Source organism: Theropithecus gelada, chromosome 4 (genome assembly GCF_003255815.1).
Source record: "Theropithecus gelada isolate Dixy chromosome 4, Tgel_1.0, whole genome shotgun sequence".
NCBI lineage: Eukaryota > Metazoa > Chordata > Mammalia > Primates > Cercopithecidae > Theropithecus > Theropithecus gelada.
Window position 1 is genome coordinate 99,521,119 of NC_037671.1, and position 14,604 is coordinate 99,535,722.

A 14,604-nucleotide genomic window follows, 5' to 3' on the forward strand; every position below is an offset into this window, starting at 1 on the left:
TCTAATATATAACCTTGAATGGCCGCCGAGAAATAAGTGCTTCTTGAATTGTGCACTACTTTATTTGCAGACATAAATTTTAAGCTTTAAATAATATAATTATTTTAACATATAATTGCTAACTGGAAAGAGGTCTGATTCTGTGCATTCTGAGGATGGGAGCAGGTGGGTGCCTGCACTTTCACACTTTTCTTTTCCAGAAATCGAGCGGAGGAAGCTCTGTGTACATAAATTTCAGCAACGCTGAATACAGGCACACAGCTGAGGCGTTCTAACTCTGGAGATGAACACTAGATTGGAAACTCGGGTTGAAAAACACTTTGATTCTTAAATCGGATCGCGAATTTCAGACCAAACTCTGCTTTTGTTATAAGGTGGCCGCATCAGGCCCACGCTCAAGAAGCCCAGGCTGGCGGCCGGAGGGACTGGGGGTGGGGAGGCCAGTGGCCTGAAAAAGGGTACGGGACATCAGAATGGGCTGGATCCGGAGAGCAGGTACCTATCTTTGTAACTCCAGGTCTCCAACATTAGCCCTTCAGCCCCTCCGGGTTTGAGAACCGTTGGGCTAAGTTTCTAGAGGGTTCTTCCCTTCTCTGAACCCCAACATTCCTTCTAGCCCCTGCGCCAGTGAATTGCTGAACGATGCCCTGCATTCCCTGGGTAGGTAGGTAAGGGATTCTGAGGAGGAGGATCCCTCTAATAGGTAAACAGATGTCTGGCTTCTAGTCTTGGCCGAGCCTCTGGGTCACTTGGGATGGAGGTTGGGGAGGAGGGCGGCTTTTAAATATGAAGTCTAAGGCCCCACCTTGGTTTAGGAATCGGAAATCCCTGTCCGAATCTGGAATTGGCATTCCGTAAGGGTAAGGAGGGCCTCAGGCCACTACGCAGCTCCGAACGCGGGGAAGCAGGAGCAAGGATGAGTTCAGAGCCAGGGTTGCCGGTGCCACCCCGGGCTGCGCAGTTAGGGGTAGTGGACCCGCCCGGAGACGCAGCGGCAGTAGCAGCTTAACCCCGTTGGGGGCGCCGCGCCACTGAGGTGGTTGAGTCTCCAAGTCCTGAGCCTCCAACAGCTGCTCCGGCTTTCGCGTCTCAAACACAGGACCCCGGAAAAGTATCACTGTGCTCGTCTGGGCGGGAGATCCTGTGCTTCCGGAGTCTGGGGCACATTCCTGGGTCCTCCTGGACTCATTGCCTCTGGGCCCAAGACATGGGAATCTGCCCTTGAATATCTGGGCGCCTTCGCTCTTAGCGCGGTTTTGGAACTTGAGCGTGCATGGGAATTGATTGGAAGGCTGCTTAAAACACAGATTGCTGGGCCTCACTTCCAGAGTTTATGATTCAGTAGATCTGGGGTAGAACCCAATAATTTATTTGCATTTCTAACAGGTTCCCAGGTGATGTTGCTGGTGAGGGAACCGCACTTTAAGAACCATTGCCTTAGTCTGCTTTTTCTCAGCCTACTTTTGAAGTAGAAGACTGTGAGGGGGGATAATATTCGAAGCGATGGCCCTAGTATTGTGGGATCTTGAACATACAGCATAAAATAATAGGGCGGTCTAGTCGAGGCCCAGGAGTGAGGCTGTCCTCCGTGATAGGGATGGGGTCGCTGAAGATGGCTTATTCCTGTCTCCTTAGGAAAGTGGCTGGTCTCAAGAAAAGGGAGAGGAAGCTGGGGCCTTAGCCAGACCAACCTTCCGTGGGGAGTTTGGCTTCAGAAGAGCAGGAAAATACACAGGGTGCTCTCAGAATGTTCCAGTGTTCCAGGATTCTCAGCTATGTTGCTGGAAATAAGTCCAGAGACTTTGGTTCAGTCAACCAGCGGTGGAACACACTGGAAAGATAGCAGACAAGCATTGGTTCTCCTTTTGGCCCGAAATCTGTTCCCTCATTTTTCAAGACAACTTAGGCATAAAGGGTTCAAGGTGTGTGTGTGTGCTGTTGGTGCAGGGGGAGTGGTCGCTAGAGGAGGGGACCCTGCCTGGATGCATTGGGCCAGGGAGGTCTAGGCCTCCCCTCAAGTGGTAAGTGCTTCCTCTTGTGCGGGGTCAACGTTATGATATAGCTTTGTTGATCCTTAAGCACTTTTCTCATGTTTTTTATGGCTCCATCCTGCATAAGAAAATATTTTAAAATTATATTTTTGTAACTGCATTGGTAAACAGATGAGTGTAATCCAAGTTGGTTTCATTATCATATATTCATTATTTTACATATTTATTTATTTTTCTTCTGATGGTAAAAGAAATAAACATTGAAACATTTTTCTCAGGCCGTAAAACTACATGGGCCCCTGGCACTGTGACTATTGTGCGAAATGGGTAAGTCAGTGCTGCTCCTGGGTACACCTGGGATAATGTGGATGCTGGGCATGCCTTTTCCCAGCGGTGGTTCCTAAGACCCTTTCAGAAAACTGGAGAGAGGTTTGGGATGACGATCTCTATCTGTGAGTCACAGCTCCATTTCTGGAATGAAACTGTTCGTCTCCTCAGGGCTCCACTGCAGAGTCCCTCCACCCTAAAACCAAGTGGAAAATCCAGACAGATTAGGCTACCAGCACCATTTCTTATCTTAACACCTGACCTACTTCAGTCATTTTCCTTACCTAGAAATCCAGATTATTAAGTGAAATACAATCTTAAAACACTATGCAAACCAAGCAAATGCATCTTGGGCTACCAGTTTATGTCTGCAGCTATACAACTACTTAGCTTCTTATTACTCTTCTGGAATTTCAAGCAAACGTTAAGATTTATATTATACACACCATTCTGCATCTTGATTTTTTTTTCACTTTCCATGACAGTATACAGAAAGCTTCTTCATCCTTTCTTTTCTAAACATCTGTATAGCATTCCAGGAAATACCAGTATAAATTATTTAACCTTTCACCCACTGAGAACATTTAGGTTTGTTTCCCATTATTGCTATCACAAACAATGCTGCAGTGGATAACACTGTACACATGTCATTTACCTGTGTACAAGTACACACACGGGACAAATTCCCAAAAATGGAGTTGCTATATGGAAGGACACATGGATTGCACTCCTGATAAACATGGCTAAATTGCCCTCCATGACAGTTTTGCCAATTGACACTCATCAGCAATGTGTGAGGGTGACTGTTTCCCTACAGTCTTGGAATGAAGCATATTATTAACTTTTTTCCCCAGTCTAATAGATGAAAATTGACTTTTAATTTTTTTTCTGTTATTAGGGAAGTTTGGCATATTTTCATATGCCTAAGTGCTGCTTGCATTTCTCTACTGTAAACTGTCAACCCAAATGATTTGAGGGTGGGGGCCCTCTTGGCTCTGAGGTGGGTAAATCCTTGGGTAGGAGGATGAGGTGGGGTCTGGTTTTAAATACAGTTGAACCTTTCTTGAATCCCTGGAGTGAGCACACTCGTCAACACTGGGAAGTGGAGACAACGAGAAACACGGGCTCAAGGTTCTAGAGTCATCTACCAACACTTTTACTCACATGAAACATTTAACATTCTTTCACAGAAAACACAGAATAAGATAGATATGCAAATATAATTCTAATGTATCTTCATTCAACAGATCTCCTGTCTAATTATAATCAACTATATTGTACATATGTTAAAACAGTGGTTAATTTCTGGATTCTGTATGTTTTGAAATTCAATTGTCCCAAGTTGATATTTGATCAATCTGTTTCTTTATTTTACCTACAAACACATGGGAGACTTTACCACAGAAACAACTCAAGCATTAACATATGCCAGCCAATCACTTCTCGTGATTTGAACAAATAACTTGGAGGAAACAAGGGGATAGACTCATCAGCAGTTTCACAGGAGGAAAAGCCATAATAGTCTGGTTAAGAATCTAAATAAAAATGATACATAGGAGAAAACAGGGGAAAACAAGTGCACTGCAAATGTGCAGCCCATCTCAGTTTAGATCTGCTTTGATATTTATTTTCACTCCTGGAGATCTGATAACTAGTTTGTGAAGATACATGTTGTACCATAAGCCATTGTGTATTCTCCTTGAATAATCAAAAGTCACAGAAAAGAAATCTTGATGGCAATGTGATTGTTTTACTCCAAGCCAAACAACAATATAAATGAGTACTAAAATTTTACATTAACTTTCCTTAAAACTTTTGATTTCCTATTCATTTTAGGGCCTCAGTGTTTTGGAATTATAGTATAGTTTTATATCAGATGGACTCTCACTTTCTTTCTCCCCCAACCCCATAAGAAAGACATGATAATGAGAAACTATTCCAGCAGGAGGAGCCGGTTTAGAAACAAATGGATTCCATGGCAACTCCTGACTCCACATGACTTCTAATAACTGACATTTCAGTTGAAAATTGTCTGTCTGTTATTCTGCTCAATGCTGGTGCTTTATATGAGGTTTTTCCTAGTTTACATCTCAGAAATGGAACGTTAATCTCCAGTTTCATGAATAAGCAGCGGCAGCAGCAGCAGCAGCAGCAGCAGCAGCAATGTGTCACCACCTTTAACTATAATGTGGCCAGTGATTTGTCAAGTGTTTCTGTCTCCAATTTTCAGAGTAGCTCACAGAGGTGAACACTGAATAGAAAATATTCAGAGCTGGTATCACATAGTGTAGAAAATCTGGAAGGTGTGTTCCACTGCAAATTGACAGAGAGAGTCAAATGTTTTCATTCAACTCAAGACAATGCATGCATCAGGCCCCTGACAGCAAGTTGTGAATGTTGGGCTTTGTTGAGTCAGAGACCACTGCACTGGAAGAGGAAAACTAAACAAGGATAAAAATATCTGGTGTACCCCTGTCTTACTTAAAACTCTCTATTTTGTCCCAAGGCTGAGTGATCTGCTGATCTCCCAATGAGTACTGGCACCACTGTCATGATGATAATTAAGATGATAAATGTCATGATGATAAATAAGAAATGTGTACAGGACAGGTTTGTAAAACCTCATGTGTAAGTATTTTATAGATTTTTAGTCTAACACAGAAAAAAAGTTTGGTCACAAATGAGTCAAGTGATCACTCTTGGAATCACTGTAAGTCAGTGATGGATTTGGGTACAAAAATGATGATGAGCTGAGTGTACTTTTGAGAGCTCCTTCCATAGCTTCTGGATCTCATTGAGGAGGTTGTGTCTCATCCATGCAGGTAAGGACTGAAATTCAGCCCTGGCTCAGTCCTGTGTCCCATGCAGAGGGGCGTCTTTTTCTAATTTACACAAAGGCACTGTACAGTCTAGCAACAGCCCTCCCAATACTATCCTCCTTGCTGATTCAGGGCTCATGTGACACACTTCAAAGAATGTTTGTCATGATGTATTGGAAATAATCTTGCAGTCATTTCAGTGCTTAATGGGTGACCAACACATAACATTTCATTCCCAGCAAGTATAAGAATAGAGTGACAGAGCAAATTTGTTTAGTGAGGGCATATCCCAGAGAAAGTAGAGAATGAAAAGAAATGCTACTGTGAGGAAAGAAAAGAGATGAACACATGGAGGTGGGGAGCACCGAGGAGAAAGTTTTACAAAAAGATTGACATCAACATGTTTAAAATGGTTCCAAAATCTATTGACCAAATTCAGGGGGAAAGACTTTAAAAAGAGCCAAGTATGCTTATTTTGAAAATTGCATTAGACAATTAGCCTGTGCATTTTTAAAAAGTAACTTAAATATTACTATTGCTTTGACTAATTGGAAATTTGAGAAGTGTAAACCCAGTAAGAACTCTTGCTGTTTAGCAATGTTATCAGCCATCAGTTCTTCAGTGGTCAGCAATGCTGTAGTTTATATAGGACCTTCACATCTTTTTCAAATGATCTGAAACCTGACCAGTGAGACAGCAGATTTGAAATGCCTGTGCAGTGACCAGAATGTGATGGGTGCTCACTAGAGGAGAGTGCTCAACTCACTTCCCACTTGCTCTATTATTTCAGCATGAAAGGAGTTAATTGGAACTTCTGTAACTCTCTACATTCCTGTGAGGATGGGGACAGAAGATATTTCTCCAAGTTTCCAAAGGGAAGGCTGAAGAACAGAGAGCTGAGTAGCTTACCCAGAACCACTTAAGAATAATGTTCACTCAAGTAAGTATTTTGGGGCTTTCCCTCAAAAAGTGAAAAAGACCAAATAAAAAGAAGTTAAGGTTAGATGTATTGGAAATAAGGAGAGTAACCCCAGGGGAAAACATCCCAATTGAAAGCTGGCCTGGGTTTCTTCTTGAAACTTTTTTCTTAACTTTTTTTTTTTTTTTTTTTGAGACGGAGTCTTGCTCTGCCGCCCAGAGTGGAGAGCAGTGGCGCCATCTTGGCTCACTGCAAGCTCCGCCTCCTGGGTTCGCGCCAATCTCCTGCCTCTGACTCCCTAGTAGCTGGGACTACAGGCACCCACCACCACCATGCCCGGCTAATGTTTTGTATTTTTAGTAGAGACAGGGTTTTACCGTGTTAGCCAGGATGGTCTGATCTCCTGACCTTGTGATCCACCCGCCTCGGCCTCCCAAAGTGCTGGGATTACAGGCGTGAGCCACCGTGCCCGTCCCTTAATTTCTAAATTTGGAAATCATTATGGATTTACAGGAAGTTGCAAATAAATGTACAGGGAATTCGGGTGCACCCTTTACCTTGCCTACCCGAGTAACATCTTGCATAATGTATATGTATAAATACCAAGAAAGTGACATTGGTACAATTAACAGAGCTCATTCAGGTTTCTCCAGTTACACTTGTACTCGTGTGTATGTGTGTGTGTGTGTGTGTGTGCGCGCGCGTGCCTGCGTGTGTGTGTCCGTGTGTGTGTGCTCATAGTCCTATACAGTCTGACCACATGTGTAGCTTAGTGTACCATCACCACAATTAAGATACAGAATTGCACCATCACCACAAGGGTCCCTTATATTAGCCCTTTCTCTTTGCCTCCATCCTCATCTCTAAATCCTGGACACCACTAATCTCTTTTCCATTGATAATTTTGTTTCAGGAATGTTATGTAAATGGAATAATATATAATGTAACTTTTCGAGATTGGTGTTTTCACTCAGCACCACCTCTTGAGACCAGTTCATATTGTTACACATATCAGTAGTTCATTCCTTTTTATTTCTGAGTAGTATTCAATGGTATGGATGTTCCACAGTTTTTTTTTAACGATTCACCTTGTTGGAGAGCATTTGGGTGGTTTCCAGTTTGTATATTATACATAAAGGTGCTATGAGCATTGCTGTACAAGTTTCTGTATGAACATAAGTCTGCATTTCTGTGGAACAGATGCCTGAAAGTACAACTGCTGGGTGGTATGGGAAGTCCATTTTTGGTTTTAAAAGAAAAAGTAAAACTATATGTGTGACTGTACCACTTTACATCCTTACCACCACATATGAGTGATCCAATTTCTCCACATCTTCACTAGTATTAGATTTTTTTTTTTTTTAAATCATATCTCTCTCTGTCACCCAGGCATGCTGCAGCCTCGACTTTGCAATCTCAAGTGATCCTCCCATCTCAGCTTGGGACTACAGGCAGGCACCGCCACGCCTGACACATTTTTGTATTTTTTTGTGGAGACGGGGTGTGACAGGGTTACCCAGGCCGGTCTCAAACTCCTGGGTTCAAGCAATCCAGCCGCCTCGGCCTCCCTAAGGGCTAGGATTACAGATGTGAGTCACCGTGCCTGGCCAGCATTTGATGTGATTTTTTATGTTAGCCATTCAGATGGGTCTGATATCATTGTGGTGTTTGTTAGTTTACATCTTCCTAATGGCAAATAATGTTAGATACCTTCTCATGTACTTATTTGCCATCTCTGTATCCCCTTTGGTAAAATGTCTGTTCATGTTTTTGTTCATTTTCTAATTGAATTGCCTGTGTGGTTTTTTACAGCTGAGTTTTGAGATTATATGTATTCTTTGTTTGATTTGTGATTTGCAAATATTTTCTCTCAGTCTGTAGTCTGTCTTTTCATCTCCTTTACAGAGTCTTTCACAAGCAAAAGTTTAAAAGTTTGATGATGTCCATTTTTTCTGCTTTTTTTTTTCCTATTTGAAACTTATCTTTAAAAAGCAATAGGACAACATCATCCACAAGGGAATGACTCAGTGTCAAAATCACAGCTTTCTGAAGCTATTTCACCATTGCAATGGAGAGAGGAATGCCAACTCCAATTCAACAGATATTTAAGGAAGATTTTTTTCAGTGAACAAATCAGCAAAGATCCCCACCCATGTGGCATGTAAATTCAAATGGGGGAGGTAGGCAATGAACATAATAAAGTTAATTACATAACAGGTAAGAGGGTTGTAAATGCTCTGGGAAAAGAAAAAGAAGAGCAAGGAGTATAGGGTGCTGGTCGGGGATGTTTACAGTATTGAATAAAGGTATTAGAAGGGCTTTACTGAGAAAGAGAAATTTGAGCCAACTTGAAAGAGGTGAAGGAGTTAGTCAAGTGGATATCAGGAAGGAAAGGACTGCTAAGACCCTAATGTGGGGTGTGCCTGGATGATTCATGGAGTAGCAAGAAGGTCAGTGTCCATGGCAGACTAGAGACGGGGAGGAGGAGACTGTAGGAGAAGAGAATGTAGGTGCAGATCACATAGGCCCTTGGAAGTCACCCTAAGGATTTTATGAAGTGAGGTGAGGATACGTTGCAGGATTTTGAGCTGGGGGGTGAAATGATCTGACTTGTTTTAACAGGGTCACTCTGGCTGCTGTGTTGACAGTAGTTTGAAGGAGGGCAGAGCAGAAGCAAGGAGATACCTACTACAGGGATCCGGTGGAGGGGTAATGGCGGCTTCAACCAAGTGAAAGCAGAGTAGGTGGTGAGAAGTGGCTAGATTCTGGATGTATTTGAAGGTAAATCCAACAGAGTTTTCGGTGAATTGAGTGTGGGGTGAGAGAAAGAGGAAGAAGGAAGACTTCAAGATTAAAGCTAAAACATAGGCCCAGGTGCAGTGGTTTACACCTGTAATCCCAGCACTTTGAGAAGCTGAGGTAGGAGGATCACTTGAACCCAGGAGTTCAAGACCACCCTAGGCAACATAGCAAGACCTTATCCCTACAAAAACTAATTTTATAAAAATTAGCCGGGCATAGTGGTGTGTGCCTATAGTCACAGCTACTCAGGAGACTGAGGCAGGAGGATACCCTTGAGCCCAAGAGGTTGAGGCTGCAGTGAGCCATGATTGCACCACCGCACTCCAGGTTGAGTGACAGAGGGATACTATGTCTCAAAACAAAACAAAAAAAAGTTAAAACAGAGTAAAAGTGGCCCAGAATATAGGTTGTGAATAGAAAGTTAATGAGAGAGAGGTGGGGTCAATAAAAAGGCAGTTCAACCTTTGTGGGAGGTAATTTAACAGTATTTTTTTTTAAATTCAAAATGCATATCTATGCTTTGGTCCAACAATTTTTTTCTTTTAAGGAATTTATCCTTCAGAGATATTGTACACGTACACAGGTATATATAAAAGGACTTCACTACAGACCTGTTTACAATAGTGAGAAACAGAAACAACCTAGACATCCACCAGTAGGGAAGGGAATGGTTTATATATTATAGTACATTCAAACTATAAACCCCATGACACGTTAAACTGCATAACATATGTCTAGTTAAAGCTCTCCAAGTTATACTGTTAAATGAAAAAAGCAAGCAGCAGAGTACTACATGAATTGGGCAAAGAAAATTCTCTCTATATCCACACTTACGTATCTACATATATGTAAATACTTAGGGATAAGCCTGGGATGATACATGGGACAATTTTTCAAAGGAGCAGGGAATGCATGAAAAAACACATTGTACCCTCTTTATACGTTTAAACAGGCACTCAATATTGTCTTAATGAAACACATTTAAACAAGTATACTATATCAAAAGTTTTTAAAAGTAGGGTAGAAGAATTATTTCTTGCCAGGGGTGATGGCTCACACCTGTAATCCCAGCACTTTGGGAGGCCGAGGTGGGCGGATCACCTGAGGTCGGGAGTTTGAGACCAGCCTGACCAGCATGGAGAAACCCCATCTTTACTAAAAATACAAAACTAGCCGGGCATGGTGGTACATGCCTGTAATCCCAGCTACTCGGGAGGCTGAGGCAGGAGAATCTCTTGAACCCGGGAGGCGGAGATTGCAGTAAGCCGAGATCATGCCACTGCACTCCAGCCTGGGCAACAAAAGCGAAACTCTGCCTCAAAAAAAAAAAAAAAAAAAAAGAATTAATTTCTTGTTAATAAAGCCTTTTTTTTTTTTTTCACTCTGTCACCCAGGCGGAAAAGCAGTGGCATGTAATCATAGCTCACTGCAGCCTCAAACTCCTGGGCTCAAGTGAACCTTCTACCTTAGCCTTCTAAGTAGCTGGAACTGCAGATGTGAGCCACCAAGCCTGGCCACTGTAAATTAAAGTCTTCACTACTTTCCTTAGAGCCCCAGGGGATCCTGACCCTCACTCTGGGAAACAACCCCCCTTTCACGATGAGAGAGTAAGGGTTGGTTAGCCGGGGTGAAGGGCGGAAATGAGAGAGTCCAAGGTCATTCTATTTACAAAGGCTCTAGGAGAACCACTGGGGCTTTCCTGTGAGTAGTACACCCAAATAATTAGTTATTCCTACCCCCAAATCCTAGATCTCTGTGTCGCTTTCTGCCTTACATTGAGATTGCATAAAGTGGCAGACAGAGACAGTACCTGGACTCTAAGGAGCTGGGCTCCAGTCTGCCACTCCCCCGGTGTCTCTGAGATTCTGTTTTCTTATCTGTGACATCAGGGACAACAGCAAAAGTCAGATGAGAGCTGTTGCTGGAAGTGTGTTGCGGGTGGAAGGCTCTCAGCTGTCAGCGCTCTCAAGGCAGGGATATGTCTTTCCCACTCTAAACCAGGGTGTGCTATGTTGTAGGAACTCTGAAATGGATCCTGAATAGATGCATTTGGTGCAATTTCATGAGGTATTCTTGCAGATGAATCAGACTAAGTATCTTGTAAGATTATTACTTGTTTTTTTCATTTAAAAATTTTTTGAGAATGTTGTTTCTGGATCCATTTGGATTTCTTGTTTTCTTTCTTCAAATTTCACTTTCATCTCCATTCCCAGTGACATTTATTTGCAAGGACACTCAAGGACAGAATGACAGCAGTACAAGTTTGCCACCTATAGGTGGACATTGTCATTACAAGTGTTTTTTCTGTGACCCAGACAGTGGTCTAAAAAAACAAACAAAACTCAAAAACTAACTAACAAAAAACCAGTCATGCACAAAACACCCCCGTGACTTTCACTTCAACCTTACTCTTCACATATTTGCTCTCATTATTCCCATAAGTGTTGGTGTTAATTAGGGTCACCGGCAAGGATTTTTGTAACTACAAACAGGTGTAACTTTTGCTCTATAAAGATTTGTCTTAAATGTTTTACTGTATTTTCCTGTCTGATCAAGGTAGATTGGATTTGATATAAATGTTCTATTTCTTCAGAAAATGAACAAAAAACAGATCTAGATCACTCTGCCTTACTGCTTGTAATACAAGTAAAAGCATGGGCCAGTGCAGGTATAAAACGTGACACAGACTCTTGAGTAGTGCTGGCCAGTGGACAAAGGAACACAGGCCTTGTTTTATCTCTGAGCTCTACCAGATCATGGCCTGACACCTGAGCATCTATTTGCTCATCTATAAATTAAGTGCTGGGACTGAATTTTCTATGCAGTTCCTTCTAGCTCTAATAAGCTAGACTCGATGGGCTGAAGTAATTATAATAACAAGGATTTCTAGCATTTATTAAGGCCTTACTAGCTGTCAGGCCTAGGTTAAGCATGATCTCATTTGATCTGCATGGTAAACCTATTAAATAAGTGACACTATTACAAGTAAGAAAACCGAGATTGAGGGAAATTTAGTAATTTGCCCCAAATTATAAGAAAGTATGTGCTATGGTCAGAAGTTGACCAGTGACTACCTACTGAGCTCACCATGACTTTAGGCGCTATAATATATATCCCAATAAGTGCCGTTCCCTTTCATATAGTCCCTTCGGAAGCCTACCCAGATATTCTAATAATGTTGCCATTACTATGTTTGGATCACTGTTTTGGACAGAAAGTAGCCCAAACTGGTGGGCTAATTTTTTTTTAAGAGACAATGTCCTGCTCTGTTGCCCAGGCATGGTATAATCTTGGCTCACCCCAGCCTTAGCCTCCTGGGCTCAAGTGATCTCCCTGCCTCCGTCCCTTGAGAAGCTGGGACTACAGGCATATACCACCATGCCCAGCTAATTTTAAAAAATTTTTTGTAGAGACAGGATCTTGCTATGCTGCCCAGGCTGGTCACTAACTCTTGGTCTCAAGCAATCCTCCCACTTTGCCCTCTCAAAGTGCTGGGATTACAGGTGTGAACCACCATGCCTGGCCAAGGTGAGCTAATTTGAATAAAACAAGAAAGCTGGCCTTACTGATGTTTGGCCATCTCCAAAATAAGCAAGTGATTAAGCCAACTAGTATTTTTTTTATTTATCTACATCCAATGTATGCTGAGCACCTAATTCTTCATACAGATGGAGACAAAAGACACAGGGTCTGTAAGACAGGATGTGCTGTGTGGTGAAGATGTGGGAATTACCAAAGGTCATGAAAAGGAGCCAGGCATAGTGTGCCTCAATGGAGGAGTGGAGCATGGGCAAGTCAAGGCTTGGGGTGTGGGAAAGTGGAAGAGCTGGGAGAGTGCAGGTAGGTTTAACCAGAGAAGAGAGTTGGTTGCTGGAATCAGTGAGAAAGAATGCTGAAGTCTGGGGCCCAGTGGAGGAGGCCCTTTTGTGCAAAGCTAGGCATCATGAAATGCCTTGAAAGCCCTTTGGTAATGAGGAAATGCTCAGTGCAGGGCTCTTGGATGGCCCTGCCTGAATCTTCATCTCATCTCTGCCCAGCAAGTCCCCTGGGTGATGTCCTTTACCCTCAAGGTATTAGCCATCACCCTAGTCCATGGTTGTAAATATTTCTTTTTGGCTTTGAGCCCTCCGGATACTCCAGACCTGCATTCACGTCGCATGCTAGACACATCCATTGAATGATTGTTTCCTTTAGGGTCCTCAGATTCAGCATGGGTGGGCACATAAAACTAATATGTTCCTCCTGGGTTTCCTATTTCAGTTCATGGCCTCAACATGATCAAAGTCAACAGAATCATCCCCTGACTGACATCTTCAGATCTCCCATCTTGCTCCCTTCCTAGACCCCACCAATCCCTGAGTCCAGTCATCGGTGTAGCTTCCCTGGCTACAGCGCACAGATTTTGGAGTCATACAATGAATTCGAATTTGAATCCTGACTCTCTGTGGCTATATTATTAGCTAAGATGTGTAATCGGACTGAGCCTCATTTCATCATCTGTAAAATGGGTAAGATGCCGATCTACAATCTAACCGTAGGAATTATATGAGATACCGATATAAAAGAACCCCTTCCCCTTCAGATTCATTCTCTACCCTTTCTACCCTGCTTTGTGCCACAGACACTGAACCTATGCAGAGACTCCAGAGGGAAGTGGGGTTCCCTTCAGCTTCTTGTTGGGTTTAACCAGTGGGTGACCATTGAGAGATGGGGGAGAGAAAAGCTGGAATGTTCATTGCCTCATCCTCTTCCTGCCATGGCTTTTACAGTGATTATATTTTTCTAGGCCTTGACTTTGGCGGGCAGTCCCTCTTCTATAGCTATGGCTCTCACCAGTTAAGAGAGTCCATCTTTCTCCTCTTAGCCTTTCAGACCTGGGGCAAGATCTTACTTTTGCTAGTCCCTCAGTATTTTGGCATCCTTTGGTAAAATCTGAATCCTGATCCACTTCTGTATACAGTTCTTTTATTAAACTCTTCTCAGTTAAATTTTGTGCATATGCCTATCTGTTCCTGTTGGAATCTGGCTATGACAAGGTACAAAGGACCTTTTGGAGAAAATGATTTGGCACGGACCCGCAGGATGCAGGATGGATGGCAGGGATGAGTTCCATCCAGAGAAAGAGTACCAATGAAGGACTGGGCTATGACAGGCAGCAAAGTGAGGGTGGAAATGAAGGGCAGGTGTAGATGTACTTTCTTTGCTGTACAGAGTGCCTGCTTTTGCCACAAGCTACCTTGTCTAGGTGACACATCTGTTTATTATCTGCTTTCAAAGCCCAATGCTACTTTTAAGTAACCAAGAAACCAAAAAATAAATTTGAGGAATTGAACACTTGAGGGGCTCCCATAGCTCCAACAAAGCTCTAATCTTGTTTAGCCAGCTCCAGCCCTGTCCCAAGCCTGGTTGTAGCTGATCTTGTCTTTAATCAGGACTATAGAAGTCTCTGTTTCTCTCCCACCAAAAGCAAATATTTACCTTTCATATTCCCATAACACTTCACAGAAACTCTGATTTAGAACTGACCATGTTGACTTTGAGAGCAAGGACAAACCGTCTGGGTTTGGCTTTGGTCCCCTAGTCCCCAGCATGCAGAGCCAGCTTACTTTACCCCAGCTCTGTGGAAGCTCAGTTGAGTGTCTAGGTTGAAGAGTGACTGGAGTAGGCGTGGATGAGAATAAAGGGCAATGAATTGCAAGCTGTTGCAAAACCCACGTCCACGGTACAGGAGGAACCCGTGGACCTG